General features: G+C 29.0%; 1 protein-coding gene across 4 annotated transcripts in view; it reads left to right on the top strand.

Moving 5' to 3' along the window:
- Window positions 1–16,513, top strand: part of LOC107453385 (calcitonin gene-related peptide type 1 receptor) — a 411,922-nt gene that overhangs the window by 296,811 nt on the left and 98,598 nt on the right. The gene's annotated exons all lie outside the window — the stretch shown is intronic.

Genomic DNA, 16,513 nt, shown 5'->3' with positions numbered 1-16,513 from the left:
AAATTTTTATGTTACATAACTGAAATACTTCTTAATTAGAACACAAAAAAAAAGCTTTTTAATTAAAAATAACTGTCTTGGAATGTTTAATGCTCATGACCACTTTGGCCACTTTGAATGGATTCGAGGTTAATTCTTTTAGGTTAATTTTTCAATAATTGCAAAGTAAATTTTTTCGTGAAAATTCGTTTCAAAATAATGGTTAAAAACAATATTTGCAGTTAAAATCTATAAAAATAAAATGAAGAATCAGTGTCTATCTTTCCAGAATCGTTTATAATATCATCCTAATATTTGGACAATTGGTCAAAAGATGAATTTTAGCCTCCGATCCAAATATTATTCAAACATGTCAATTAGATTGCTTGGGCGGCTATTACTAGGTCGTGATAGCCTGGTTGGCAGGATGCTGGACTAACGTTTGTGAGAAAGGGAATTCGAATCCAGCCGGCCGAAGACTCCCAGTGTAGTAAATGATGACTGGTGCATGTCAAATTTGTCGGGTCACAAAGTATTCCATGTTCCCTCACCAAATCAATATCTCTGGGGGTACTGGATTGGAGATCGCCCGTTCTCTTATTCAGGCTAAAATTACGATCATTGGATGATTGAATGCGTCCGCCCTATGAACGGGTGTGACATATAGTTGTGGCAGAAGTCGAATTCTTGGTCATAGATGGCGCCACTGAAAAACAAGAACAATCGCAACCTTCTGCCTAAAACAGGCATACGGAAACAACAGATTATTTGCGAGAGACATGTAAAAAATGAAATTTTCGTATTGGTTCAGACGAAGTCACTGCTTTAAACATAGATAAATATATAGCCAACACGCTAATGCTAGAAAAAAAGACGATACATTTCTTAATCGAAGCGCGGTAAAAATGGCTACGCTCTTGTTGTAATGCTTTATGCTGCAGTAGAAAACTTAATTATTCGTTATATTGATAAATCGATGAGTTTATCGTTTTCTTTTTTATTTTCATTTGAATTTATATAGTTCTTGGTAATCTTGTAGTTATTTGTTTTATTTTAGTTTTATGAAATGCTTCAGTGTTATTTAAAGAAGTCTTTATTTTAATTCCTAATCATTTTTCTTGTTCTAGTGTTTCTTCATGTTGAATAAAACCCATGTTTCTAGGGATAACATACATCATTATACGCATTTTAATAGAATAAGAGAATAAATTCTGAAAAGTGTTATCAACATAAAGTTTTTCTTTCGTTTGCTTATGGTACAATTTATCATAGAACAAGAATAAACTAAACAAGAGTAAATAAAAGTTTACATAAACAGCTTTTACGAACAAAAGCACTAAAATCTAAGATAAAAGGTTTAGAGATTTTATGTTTCGACACAATTCTACAAAGTTAAAAATTTCAAATCACCATCATAAATCCACGTAATCCAATAATTTTTACTGAAATGAAGCACAAAAACTCAGCTTTGATACAATAAATTACAGTTGATTATTACTAATTCATGCTATAGATTCAATTGCACAGAAGCAAGCAAAATATGACAAGAGATACTATATAGTATACCGTAGAGTGTCAACTTTTCACTTCTTCTGAATCAACTAACTGCCTTCGTTAAGTGTTGCTACTTGGCGCTGCAACAGTACAGTCTACAAGAAACGCGTCGTGGTGACGTCATTCAGACTGGATCGTCCTTAAAAAGAGCTACTATATTTGGAGAGCTGATCTGTCTGCTATTGAGCAAACAAGTTTGCTAGTTACGTAGTGTTAACTTTAGCTTGAGAGTTTGAAGCCCATTTAGATACTTAAAATTATTGATATGGGTAGTTGTGCAGCAATAAATTGGACAAACAGTTTTTTTTTTTAAAAAGGGCATCTAGTTATGAATAATATTCTTGTTTTAAATAGCAATAATAATAAATTTTACAATGAAATTTTAAAAAAAATTTCCGATAAACATCGTAAATCAATGTACGTAAAAACGCTTTTCCTTAGGGATTTTCCTATTTGAGGTTGGCGTCGTTTGCAGCGATAAGTTGCCAAATCTTGTAGCTCTTCTGCATTGGTGAAAAGCTTTTGCTCTGAAATGGCGGACAAGTTGGCCTCTTTAATTCAGGGGCTCTATCTTTAAATATTCTCGCTCATGGCTTTAAATGTAACAACAATTGTTTTTCCTTCAAATATTTTAAAGACGATATCAGTCATTTGTGCGATCGTATAGGTCTAAATAATCAAAATAGGAATTAATTGCACGCTTCGCAATACATCTTTATTTTTTTTATTTATTAAGCCAGATTATCTCAATAATCAACGTGATCGTGGCGGCATAGGAGGACTACGTCACCAAATGAGTGTTCCTAAAGTCACCTGAAAACACGTTTTTATTTTGATTTCGGTCATGCTTTAAAAATGTGTTACTATGAAAATAAATAAGTTAAAGTGAGTGGCAATATAAATTAAAAAATGCTAAAAAGCAAAATTAATGGAGAAATGATTCTAATTCGCTGAACAGAAACTGGAAAAAATACGAAGTTAATTATTGACACCAATGATACTTTATTGATTTTGGTAATAAATGTTCATTGAAATAAGGTAATAAGTAAAATTAACCGAGAAAAGCATTCATTAGTTTTGGGAACCATAAAAAATCGCTATTTCATTTATTATTTACACCAATGATACTCAGCTTTGGTACTAGGTACTAATTAAAATAAAATTCATGCTGTGAACTAAAAAAGCAAAAATAGTGGAGAAAATGTACTTATTCGTTATGGGGAATCATAAAATTTCACCATACGTTTATTGAAGCCAATGATACTCATTTAATTTTGTTGATAGGTACTACTGGAATTAATGTAATGGGGGAAGTTTTAATAGGTATCATAGAAACTCTTATATAGGTATGATGTATTTTATGTGCAGATTTGGTATTTGTTAAACCTGAACCAATACTGTGTATTTTCATTATAAATATTGTGGAAATATTTTTCTACGGAGTCAAGTACAGGAGAAAATTATTTGATTGTGGTAAATTTTAAATATCATGAATAGGCCTTGAGCAATAGCAATAACGCCAGATTATACTGAATATAGCTAATCTTTATTTTTATGGAATGAGTTACTAAAAATGTGTTTTGTTTAATCTAAGTACATAAAGCCACTAGGAATGGTAATGAATAATATTAAATAAGAAAAACATTGTAACTATTTGACCTTTATTATTTGACCTTTATTATTTGAGTCGATATTAGTTTTCCAGACTTGTGCATGATTTTGTAGTGTTGATAACTACTAATTTTTTTTTTATTAAGTTAACTTAAAGTTAAAAAATAAGCTTGATATTAATTTAAATGTAAAAATCTGTCTTAAAAATGGACTGGAAATGTCAATAGATAGTGATTAAAATTTTATAAGTTAAGGTCACGTTTAGTTAATCTATATCAAATGCCTTTGGATTTATGTTGAGCACGAATATTGAAGAGGAATTCACAAAAACGGAAAGCGCAAAATTGAACTTTGGTAGATTCGAGAATTTAGATATTGAAAAAAACATTTCTAAGATTATGATCTGAAACTCGTAAAAGTAATAAAAATCAGTTTATTCCACACTGATAAGCGGCTTAATAGAATATGCGTTAAAATAAAATTTATCTCAAGGCATTATACTCGGGTGCTTGGTGATTTTCGAAATGTCAATCGGTATTGAAAAAATATTTTCCACCAGCTAAATCACTTAATCGGCAAATCCGGCAATCCCGTAATTTATAAAATATCTAAGTATTTCGCAGATAGAAGAAATTTGGCGGGTTAAGTATTAAAAGATGAAAAGCCTCACAAATGCTAGCATTAAGCATGCTATAGAATGACAAAGGATAAATTGGATAGGCATTTATATTCCATTTAATATCGTTGTTTTTCATTTCTTGAAAAACTCAAATTTAAATGAAAAAATCTATATTTTTTGTTAAAACAAATAAAGTCTTATTTTTTTTTATAAAAATTTTAAAAAGTTTGTTTCGTACAGTTTTATTAATTCATGCGTTTTGTATAAAAATTTTAATAGCATTTTCATTATTATTTTTTCAAAATAACATTAGTATTTTTTAAGAGCCAAGCAAGAATGGTTTACCTACTCAGTTTCATCTTAAATGACTCTGGTTCTATTTGGTGTTTTCTCAAAGCCAACTAAACTAAAGGTTTGATGGGTATCTTACTTGAATAGTAAGTAAAAGCACCCGATGCGCGATGAGTATTAAAACCATTTATGCCGTTAGTTTCGAAATTCTGTAACCATAAGTTCCCAAACCCCCATGGCGACAACTGGCTATTGCGAATCTGGCTATTGGGAATTGGAACTTTAAATCTTGAGCTGTGAATGCTTGATTGTCTCAAATAATTGTCTTATTATCTTATCCTCTTTTTTTTTAAACTTTTCGAAACGAGCATTTTTTTAATAAAGTATGTAGGTAATGTACTTTGTTTCTCATATTTTTAATTTTAGTTTAAAACTGCCAGTATTCCTTAAAATTATTTGGCCTTATCTAAAATACTTTCTTTAAAGATTCTTTAAAACACTTGGATATTCGTTTAAATGCATGGTCATTCCGTAAACTGCAAAGGCATTCTTTAAAGAGCCCATTCTTTAAAATGCTTAGTTAATCTGTAAAATGCATTTATATTCCTTAAAATTCCTAGGCATTCCTTAAAAGGCTAAGGTATTCTTTGAAATGCTTAGGTATTCAAAAAATACTTAGGTATTCTTTGAAATGCTCAGGTATTCTTTAAAATACTTGAATTGAACTCAGTGGCGTGACAGCCCATAGAGGGCCAAGGCCTAATGTGCCCATCTCAGTTTTCTTGACCTTGAGCTGTTGGGTGCAGGAGCAGATGTTCCGGTCAGCCGAACGCGGAACCCCCGATGTTTCGTTCCTAAGCATGCTTGGTACTCATTTATCGACCCACTGAAGGGATGAAAGGACGAGCCAACCCTGCTCGGCCTGAATATCGAACCCAGGACCTGTGGCACGGGAGCGTGAAGGGCTACCACTCAGCCACCGGGCGTCTTAAAAATACTTAGGTATTATTCTAAATGCTGAGGTACTCTTTAAAATACTAGGATATTTTTTAAAATGCATAGGTATTCCTCATAAAGTTTAGGAATTTTTTAAAATGTTTAGAAGTTCTTTAAAATTCTCGAGAGTTCCTTAAAATGCTTATGATAAGTTTTTTTAAAAATGCTTTGGTTTTCTGTAGAATACCCATGTTTCATAAATTACTGGTAATATAAATGACGTATGCATTTTTCCTTGTGAGCCTTAGTTTTTTTCATTGTAATTAAAAAAATTAATATTTAAAAATTAAATCTTGAGTTTTAATAAATTTTTTGTCCACTTTATCATAGTATTTTGTTAAAAGCATTATAAAAACACCTTAAGAACAAGAGTAACTACAAAATTAATTTGCATGTATAACTGCATATATTTCAAGTTAATCTAATAAATTTAAAAAAAAACATAATCTGAAAAGAAAAGTAGTGGTTACCTAAAAGTTATTACCAATTTTTAAAAATCACATATTAAACCAGCTTAGTTTCAAAGAATTCATCTCATTAACTATTTTAACTATAATTTAAAATAAAAATAAGGTTAGTAAAAATTATCCATAATTAAATTCATTTAGAAAAACTAGTCTGTCTTTTTTCCACAATTATGGCAGCGCCTTTCTATTTACTTAATACTAAAACTTGATACTAGACATTTTTTTGCTTATAATCTGTTTAATTTTGCTTTTATTAAATCATGTTATAAATTTCGAATTATTTTATTCATTTTTCGAATTTTTACATTTAGAATATGTTGTTAGAATCCGTTTCATACGCGGAGTAAAATAGAATTTTTCTCTATAAAAAAAAACTCGACTTTATTTAAAAAGAAAGAAATGTATTTTCTGAATTCTTTAACAGAATTTAATGTTTTCTGATAGAGAAAAATAAAATCGCAACTTCTTAGAATTAGAATTTCTTACAAAAAGTCATAAATGAAAAATTAAAAACCAAATGCGCAAAAATGTGAAAAGAAAATAAGGAGAGTTAAAAATATGAAAAGAAATAATGCTTAAAAATATGAAAATAAAATAATGAAATAATATGAGGGAATGAAAATAAAATAAAAAAGCATGAAATATGGGATATCTCTATGCATTGTGCAGTTAATGGAACCTGTAATTGAGTCTTGAAAAAATTAAGAAATTATTCATATTTTTAAAAAGCACAGTTTGAAGTGCTTGTCGATAAATATTGGAAGAAAGCCTTAAATGTTATTTGATACATATTTAATAAAGATCGTATCTGCACTACAAAAAGGTTATTATTCTGAATTGAATGTAATAAAATCTCATAAAAGTAGCAATTTTTTTTATCTTATTTATTTTGGCTGCAGAAATACGTATAAGTTAAACCAAAGAAATATTTTGATAAAATGTAGAGAAAAAAGAATTTACATTAAATACATTTTGTTGCAGTATTTATTTGAAAAATTAAAAGCTTTCTTTTTTAACAAATTATTAACTTATTTTGAAAAAAAAAGTTAAATTAAGTATGGTGAAAGTGTGAGCAAAATGAAACGTAAATAGCAAATATACATATTTCAATTTATGTATAAAGGAAATAAAATTGAAATTATTAATTAGTGCCTTTATTTCCATTACGCAAATATATCTTAAGCATGGTATAAATTTAATAATTATAATTTAAATTAAATTCAGACTTATATGTATGATAAAAAAAATTTCCATCAGCTCTCATTTTTATAAATATTATGAAATAGAAGTTTATAATTAACATTTTAGATTTAGTTACCTTTTTAAGTTACACTTATCCTCTGTCTAATAAGTTTATTTTATATGAAAATTAATTATAAGCTTTGTAGTAATATTATTCTAAGAAATACAAGAAAAGTATACATTCTAAGAATAATGTTGTTTTAAGAATATATTGTTCTATTGAAGCTTTAGAGCTAGTTTTTTTTTTCAATGATAGGACTAGATTCAATGATTGACTTGCTGTGTTGAAATTTTGAGAATGTCGTAAACTAGATTCAGGATATCATAACGTAATCTATTTAAAACACTTTTTTCATTTTTACAAAAAAATTATTAATTTTACCCCCTTAATTTTTGACAAAATCTATTTTACCAGTGAAACACAAAAGTATATAGTTTAATAAAAAGTAGTTAAGAAGAGCAATACATGCGTCAGTCCTTTTCGAGTATATTTGACCTTGAAATCGTGTGTGGGAGGGGCAAACATTTGCACGAGTTTCAAGCTTATTAACTTCTTTGACAAGACTAAATAATTATGGAATTAATTGGGGAAGAAGCCTTAATTAAAGCAACCGAAATCAATTTACAGATATGTAATAACTTATTCAACTTTTATACAATGAAGCCCTTTCATTTGTGACTGATTCTTGAGCTGTTGGATACAGAAATAAAGGAAAGTTAAGAAGTCTTTTAAAAGTTGCAGTTTAGGTTCGATGTGATTATTGTCATTTCGGAGTTGTTTGGTGATTGTTCAATTTGCGGGAATTTTCTTTATAGCTTATATTTATAGATTCTTTATTTACTATGAAATTTAAACCTTCAATTAATTGTAAGAGAGTTCTTTTTAAAGAAAGTTTACCGCTTAAGAAACAAAAAGAAAAAAAACTTACTGACTTAAATAACCCCGGATGCTGGTATATAAAATTTGCCTCCTTACCCCATGGTTAGATTTACTCGCCATCTTAAAATTATTTAAAGAAAGGGAATTTAAAAAAATGAAACTTACACCTAGATATAAAGCAAAGTAAGATACTGTTTCCGATGTACATTTTTACGTAGAATTGAACGTTGATAGTCAATTAGTAAAAAATTCCCAAAGGTTTTCACATCAAAAAACTTTTTTTTTACTAACATCTATGTAAACGTCTGCCATTATTACATTAAAAAAATTCTCATGTATTGTCCCAGGTTCTCATGCATTTTATTGTAATTATTAAAAAAAATATTGAGATCGTAATTGCTTTGAAATTATGAATGCTTTACGAGTAAAATGCCTTAAGTCAAATACCATATTTTTTATAAACTATTGGGCTGCGCCCCCTGCTCGCTAACGCTGGCCAATCCCCGAAAATTGCTACGCAATCTTATATGGTTTGCTTCGCAAACCAAGCTCGCTTCGATCGCTACTAACTTAGGTACATTGTAAATGCAAAAAATTGTAAGAATTCAAAACAATGATTAAAATCCATGTAACAACTTTTAAAAAAAAAATCACATCTTTTTAGTAAATACTAAGTTATTAAAATAAATTTGAATTCAAATAAATGACATGTAATTCGTTAAACCTATTAGAAATGTGCTATAGTATAAAATCTTAAAGCGTATTGAATAACTAATAACAATAATAAAACAAATAAATTCGCGATATAAATCAAAAATCGTCAAATAAATTTGTAATATATAAATTCGTGAAAAAAGCGCTTTCGACAAAATACTAAGAGTTTCCGTTTTTAAAAGAGCTATGTGTTGAGTCACCTCAGCTAGATTTGGCATGCGACATTGTTAGCGGCAATCATTGGTCGATTTTCTAGCGTTGCCATTCGGGGAGTAGTAATGAGGCTTTTTTTTGTCGCTGTGTAAGAGAAATATATAGAAGTAATCTGTATAACTTCCAAACTATTAGTCATATTAACTTTGTGTTAGTCTCATTCAATTCATCTAAAAACAGCAAAAAATCATATACTCTCTCTGTTTATACAACTATGTCAGACATCCAAATAGACTTAAGTGCAAAACTGTATTTTTTTTTTACATAAAAGCCTTTATACCTTTTAAACTATCGTAACAGACCTATCGTCTTGTGTTTAGTCTCATTTGATTCATCTCAAAGGAAATCGCAAACAACTTCTCGTTGAGGCTTTGGTCCTTATGTGACGCTCCCCCTGAAGGCAGAGTAAATTTAAAATGGTGATTAAATCTCACTTTAATAGATTAAAGCTCATTTCAAAAGAAGAAGGTATACTTCAGATATTCATCTTCGACATAACCCACAACATCTAAAGTAAATTTCAGCTTCACTTAAATTAGGATTTCTGTAGTTCTTTAGGAAGTGGCCTCTATTTGTAGAGTTGTATTATTTTAGCGTTGAATTTAGTACAAGAGATTTTGTTTCTGTTATGCCTAAGGTTTATTTTTGCTTTTGATGAAAGAAGTTAAAGATATTTCAATTTTTCACAATTACACGTTCAAATATTCTAGCAAACTTAAAGTACTCAGATTTAGTCATATTTATATATTTCATGCACATATCATTAAATGGTATTTAATGAAATATATAACTTTGTAGTTCGCTGGAGACACGCTTACACTTAGAATAAAAAAAGTATGGTAAAAATAGCAAAATGTGGTAAAATTTAAATTTTTTGCTTTACTCTCCTGAAACTTTAAAAAAATTACAAAAAGGAAAAAAACGAAAGACATGAATCTAATGGTTTTCCGTAAAGAGCATGTTCTGAAAATGTCAACTAAATCAAGTGTCAAATATACAAACGAGCCTTTTTTTTTTTTTTTTTTTTTTAAAAAAAGGCTCTTAATATCACATATATTAAAGTAATTCACTAACTTAACAGTGAGAAGAGAAACATTGTTAAAATAAAATATCCTATGTGTGAATTGTATTTTTTATCATTTTATTTTTACTCTAGACGCCACAAAAATGTAGCGTGAGCTCGCTGCATGCGTGCAGACAACTACGTCACTAATACTTTTCAAATCTATTTTCCTCGATGTAAAAATATCCTAGTTTCGTGCGCTTAGTAATTTCTGAAATATTTTTTGCAAAACAAATTCTAACCAAAAACAATGCATGATAAATGTTGGAAACAATACCGCTATGGCCAAAAACAATTTCAGCAGTTTCTTTATTTTAAAAAAAAAAAAATCAGTATTTATTTTTACTTATCTCCAAATTGAACATAATATTGTCCATGCAATTTAATATTTTCTCCTCTAAGATATGAATGTTAATAATAGACACATTTTATCATAAAACTCACCAATATATATTTTAAGCTTTTTGTTACATTATAAAGGGAGCAAAATATAAATATTTATCCGTATACTTGGTTTTTATGATCAGTAGGCAAAACTTGCAATATATTCAATTCGTTGCTGTTTCGAATGACACTCGGGAAAACCAAGTTTACCAGCCATTGGTCTCCTGCGAATTAAATCAAGAAGGTGCGTTTGACAAGAGAGCTCAGAACCGCAAGCATAGCTCAAAATCCCACAAATAGAGGTCAGCACCATTCATTCGTGAGCCCACTTCTTCAATTTAGACATCGATCTGAAGAGGAAGAACATTTTCTCCAAATTTCTGATACTGATACTGATGAAAGATCCTAGAAAAATAATATTCCTAAAATGATATACACCAAAGTAACAAATAATAATAAATTATTTTGAAAGCAGTTTTGGTTCAGATGCACAATGGTAATTGAAGTGTAATCATCGTACTCGTTGATCTTGTGATATTGAGCCCTCTTTATCTCCATGACTCAACGTTTTTGCCCTGTGTCCCTTATGAGAAATATGGTATAATGATTATCAGTGAGTTTGTAAAGGAAAAGGTCAAGAAAATGACCTTCAAAGTGGCACCGCAAAGTTGCGAACCTGGGCACGATTTTTAACTTCCTCTCAAGTTTTACTAAAATTATTGACTGTCTAAAGAAGAAAGCTCTATGATTCAGGGATGTTTATGGTTGTAAGGTGAAGTTGCTTAGAGCAGTGGTACTTAAAGAGTGGTCCACGGAACCATGGTGTTCCATGAAAACATCACGAAGGTTCCGAGAATAAGGATTTTTTTTTTGAAGCGTGTAATTATATTTATATCCAATAAATTATTCAGTGATTTATATTTTCATTACTTTCATAAAAGTATCAAAGTAAATTGTTTGCTTAAAAGTTAAGATTTTTAACACGCTGAATGCCATTGGGGTGACCGGCACTGAGTTTGTTCGTAGCGCATGGGGGTTAAAAATTTACTCGCATTATGTGTTTCTAATAATCGGCGAAGCCAAGATTATTAGAAACACATAATTCGAGTAAATTTTTGATGCTTTTAACTTTTTCATATTATTATCCTTACTAAAATGGTTTGAAGAAATTAATGCAATACATACTGAGAAATTCATTTTGGCCAGACGGGCCACGTAAAATTAGCGTGGCATTCAACGTGTTAATAATAAAAAGACAATTTCTAATACTAATAATTTGAATATCTGTAAAATATACACACTTATAAAAAAAAAGCGAAGTAAGTTTTTTCCAGATAACTTTTCAAAACCACATTGAACAATACGGGAATAAGTCAACCTGATGACCATTTTTTACTTTCCTAAGTTTTTTTTTTTTCATTTTTTTCAAAAAATATAATTTTAGCTAAAGTTCATTTTATTCTTTTTAAGCTTACTTGCACATAAACCAAAATCAAATTCAATATTAGAATTTATTTGTCTGACATAAAGCCTAATTTTAAGACTATTATTAATAAAACAACGAAAGAATGTCTTTTACCACTTTAAATATTTTCAAATCAGTTTGCAGTTTTTCTTTGGTTGGCACGTTCCCAATTGCTAATGAGCATCATTTATAAAATAGACGAATGCAGTTAAAACTAGGTCGAACGTGTAGGGTTCCACAGACGCTGGTCTAGACTAGATCAATGTTTGTGACCATGGTTGCGAGGTGAAATTGTTTCTAGTAGGGTTATGCGGTAAATATTTTGATAGATTTTGAATCTGGTCGGAGAAAGAAGAAAAAAAAACTTTGCGCCACAATGAAGTTCTAAAGAATAAAGAACATAACACAGTTCTAAACTCTAAGGCGATGGGAGTTCTTTCAGCAATCAGACAATACCAATGTCATTAATCCGAAACAAAGCTGTTAAATGTAGAAGATGAGAGGTTAATTCTCGAAGCAGTGAATTTGCGACAGCAGACCATTTGTCTACTGTAAGCGAGTAGTTTTTAAATAAAATTCTCATTTATAATGATGGAATATGACCGAAAACATTAAAATAGAGTATATTAAAAAAATACTATATTTTACATACAAACCTAAGACCTAAGCTACAACTAAAGCTTTGATGTGATTTTTATAGCTTAATTATTTTAAAAGGTGGGGAGTTTTGATATTTTTTTATAATTTAATTTTTTTATTATTTCATTATTTTCCTTATTTAAAAACGTGTTTTCATTTTTTTTAATTTAAAATTTTAAGAGCAAAAACTGATGATATTATTACTGTAAGGCATTTCTTTCGAAGCATATCTCATATGGTTAACATTATATGGTACATTTCTAAAATGAAAAAAAAAATTTAAGAAAAAAGTGGGAAATAAAGCAATTTTCAAAACGATCTTAAACATACGTAAAAAAATATTTATTCTAAAATGTTCATAATAAATATTTTTTCTAAAATAGTTATAACTCCATATTTATTTAACAAAATAATATTAAATATCACAGGGGGTTCACCTTCGACGTAAAAAGTGGCAATCATCTGCCATTTTTTAATCGAAAATTTTTTTATTTTTTTTATTCGCACGATGGCCGGTGACGACCTTTAAATTTACCCTATATTCGATTACAGGGGAAACAAAGATGATGTAGAAAACAACTTCAACTAAATATGTTTTCATATTCATTTATGCTTTTTTATCTAATATCTAATGTAACTTGGTAAATTTCGTAAGCGTTTTTGTTTTTTCCTGGGTTAAATATTAAATTACAACATTCATTACGCATACTGTTTTGTTTTCATTTTTGATTCTATATATACAAATCACCTTATGTAGAAGTCTTTACAGAACACCCTATATGTATTACAAAAGCCCCTATATGTAGCATTGCTAAAATAACAGACTGAAATAAGGAAGTATGATAGTTGATAGAATTAGATCAATTCATCTTTGAACAACGCGAGAAAAAAAAAACGAACCACTCTGAATAGCATTTGTTTAAATAAGAGGTCGCCTAAGTGGTCTATATAGACCCCCAGGGGTTTATTTAACAAAAGCGGGGGTCGATCTGAGACAGGGGGGCGAATGGGGGTCGATCCGAATCGGAAGGATCGATTGTGGGTTGGGGAAAAAAAACAGTTCTCAATACGCAAATCACACATACCTAATTAAGTATGTAAAATTTGTGATTTTTGTTTATAATTGACTCAATATCAGTTTCTTTATAAAGCATAAATTAATAAACGTATATTTATTGGGGTGAAACAAGTATTTATGTACCAGCGCGCAGTTTATAAGTCATATGCATATGTGCGCTTGTCCAAATGTCACGTGTGACGAGCATTGACGTTACAAATGCAAATATCATACGCAGTTTCAGCTATCTTTGCAAACTGTGTTGAATATTTGCAGTGTCGTTCTTAAAACTTTTATAGTTTTGGATAATTAGATATTGTTTCGATAAAACCATTCGTTTGGTTTAGATATCAGTTTTAATTATCAATGCACAAAAGAGAAGGTAAGCATTAATAATATGGATTAGTACAGCCCGCGACAAAACTATAGCACACTTTGTATTTTTTACAAAAATTACAAAATTGACCAATTTTGACGGAAATTAAAATTGACCAATTTTGAACCAAATATAGCGAACCTTGCAAAAAAAAACCAGGCACATCCATCTCAGTGATCAAGAAAAGCAGTAAATCCTTAGTTACTTTACTTATTATATCTACTTATGCATAATTACTTATTATTTAATTATAAGGTATTTAAATTTCAATATTAATATATTTTTCATAAAACTATTGTTACACAATGTACTATTACTTTAATAAATGTTTAAAATCATAAAATAAATGTATCATAAAATCATAAATAAATGTATCATAAAATCATAAAATAAATGCACACTATCTAATAGAAGTTTATTTTAATTAACAGAAAATTACTTTTGTGGGGGTCGATGGAGATTTCGAAAAATTATATAGGGGTCGACGATCAAAAAAGTTTGGCGACCACTGGTTTAAATGATCGGATCTTCACTTTCTACGACTTACCGGTTCGACCACAAATGTGTTAACTAATTAGTGCAGATGATATTTTAAGTTGTGAAAAACACAATCAAACAATACAATCACACTACACACACTACAAACACAAAAACTTATCTTCTCAGAATAAACGTACCTTTTTTTTCGACGACTTGGGACATCTAGATCCCAAAACATAGGAAATAGCCTCAATCTCGGATTTATGGTCCCAATAGTTTGGTCAAGAGAGCGATGCAAAGTTTGGACCCCTTAATGTTAATTTTACTTTTTTGTGTATTTCGCCATATTTCGAGATATTTTTAAACGAATTAAAAAAATTTTGTCTTCGATTATACAATTCGTTTTCTCCTATATACTTCCATGCAAAAATTAGCCATTTGTTGTTTTTCATATTTTATTTAATAATAGCCAAACAGTTTTGATTTGATAAACAACTTTTACATCATTTAAAAAACGCAAATTTACATGGCAAGACCAAAAAAATTTAGCGTCATCGATCAAATAGTTCCCAAAAAATCAAATTAAAAAAAAAATAATGAAATACTTTAAATATATTTAGAGAAAGTACGTTTCTGTGTCTCTTTTCGTCATTTAAAATATCATCTACACAAATTAATAAGCATATTTCAGTTCACCTCCTCGTTGAGTTTTAGAAAAGTGAAGATAGTGATGATTGAGTTTTATAAAAGTGAAGATAGTGATGATTGAGTTTTAGAAAAAAGAAGATAGTGATGATTGAGTTTTAGAAAAAAGAAGATAGTGATGATTGAGTTTTAGAAAAAAGAAGATAGTGATGATTGAGTTTTAGAAAAAAGAAGATAGTGATGATTGAGTTTTAGAAAAAAGAAGATAGTGATGATTGAGTTTTAGAAAAAAGAAGATAGTGATGATTGAGTTTTAGAAAAGTGAAGATAGGATCGTTAGGGTCGGTCAAAAGCGGTCATTTTTATTCGGCTCTATTCAAACTTCAAAAACATTTTCTTTTCTGCCATTCATTAAAAACAATTAAGATGTAAATGGGAGCCTTTGCTTTTGAGTTTTACGCTAAATTTAAGTTTCAAACTTCAGCATCTTTCTCGAACAGAAATTTCTTGATTTATTATTTCCAAGTTTCAACAAACTTTTATCCCATATTTATCAGAGTAAACGAAAAAATTCTAAACCTTCTTTTAACTTTTCAAACCCTGGATATTTTGAAAAATTGCTTAACTTCTCTCTCTTAATGAGTGAGTTTTTGGTTAATTGAATTTCAAATGAACCGTAAAACTTTGATGAATCAATAACTAAATTTAAAAAAACTTTTCAATTTTGATTTTAACGTGAATGATTGATAAGATTTATTTAGAAATTAGTGTTTTTGCAACAATTTTTTTAAGTTTATTGAAATATTCTATATAGTTTATTCAACTCTCTAGATGTGTTACAGATTATGCTATTTTTCTTACATAGAGACAGATTTTTCTGTTTCAATAAATTAGAGAATCAAAACATTTCAAGCTGAATAACTGAGTGTGTCAAAAAGTAAATAAAATTATAGAAGTATTTGTTGAAAGTGTTGGAGTAAAGGGCTGTGATAATTAAATTCATTAATAAATAAATGCAAAATTATTTTCATCATTTTTTAAAATTAAAAGAATATTTTAAAAATCATTAAAATCAGCCAGTATTGTTTAAAATAGCGTTTCAAGCGATACAAATCGGTATTAGGTATCAATAATTTTAAGGTTATATGAATTTTTTCAACTGAATCATCAACACGAACATTGGTCCAGTCAGTTCAGAAGTTTAATTCGTGATGTATTGTCAAAAATATCAATAATATATCGTTGTATTTTTGCAATTTAACTAATCCATATATATTTTTTCGAGCTATATTTACTAATTTATTTCGTAACTCAACTAAAATATATCAATGCCCATAATAACATTTTATTCAGTAATTATATTCATGCATGATATTCGTGGTATTATTATTTTGATGGGTTATTTTAATCATAATAATCATGATAGAATCGTATTAGGTGTTTATAATTATCAATAATTATCACGATAATGTCGTATTAGCTACACCTATGTTAATTATCAGTAGTGTATCAGAAACTGGAGCTGATCTTACATGTAGGTGAACTTTGAATGACAAAAATATTAATTAATAGATTTTTCATCTTTCTTTATAACCGTTGTTTTCATATTTTAGTATTTAACTGAAATTTAACTTACTCAATTTTTTTTTATTGAGCCGATTTTCTTTTTCTTTTGTTTTCTTTTTCTTTTTTTTCTTTTTTTTTTGAATGAAAAAATAAGATTTTTCTGCATGAAAAAACTGAATGTACTGAATAGTATTGTTATGCGGAATGGTAATGATATTTACTGGCATGATAAACCCATAATTTTGGTTAATAAAACCAAAATATATGGTATT

The sequence above is a fragment of the Parasteatoda tepidariorum genome, chromosome 2 (assembly GCF_982258835.1).
Source record: "Parasteatoda tepidariorum strain Cologne lab strain chromosome 2, Ptep-v5.0, whole genome shotgun sequence".
Classification (NCBI taxonomy): domain Eukaryota; kingdom Metazoa; phylum Arthropoda; class Arachnida; order Araneae; family Theridiidae; genus Parasteatoda; species Parasteatoda tepidariorum.
Note: the sequence above shows the minus strand (reverse complement) of the source record. Positions and strands in the feature narration are given on the sequence as shown.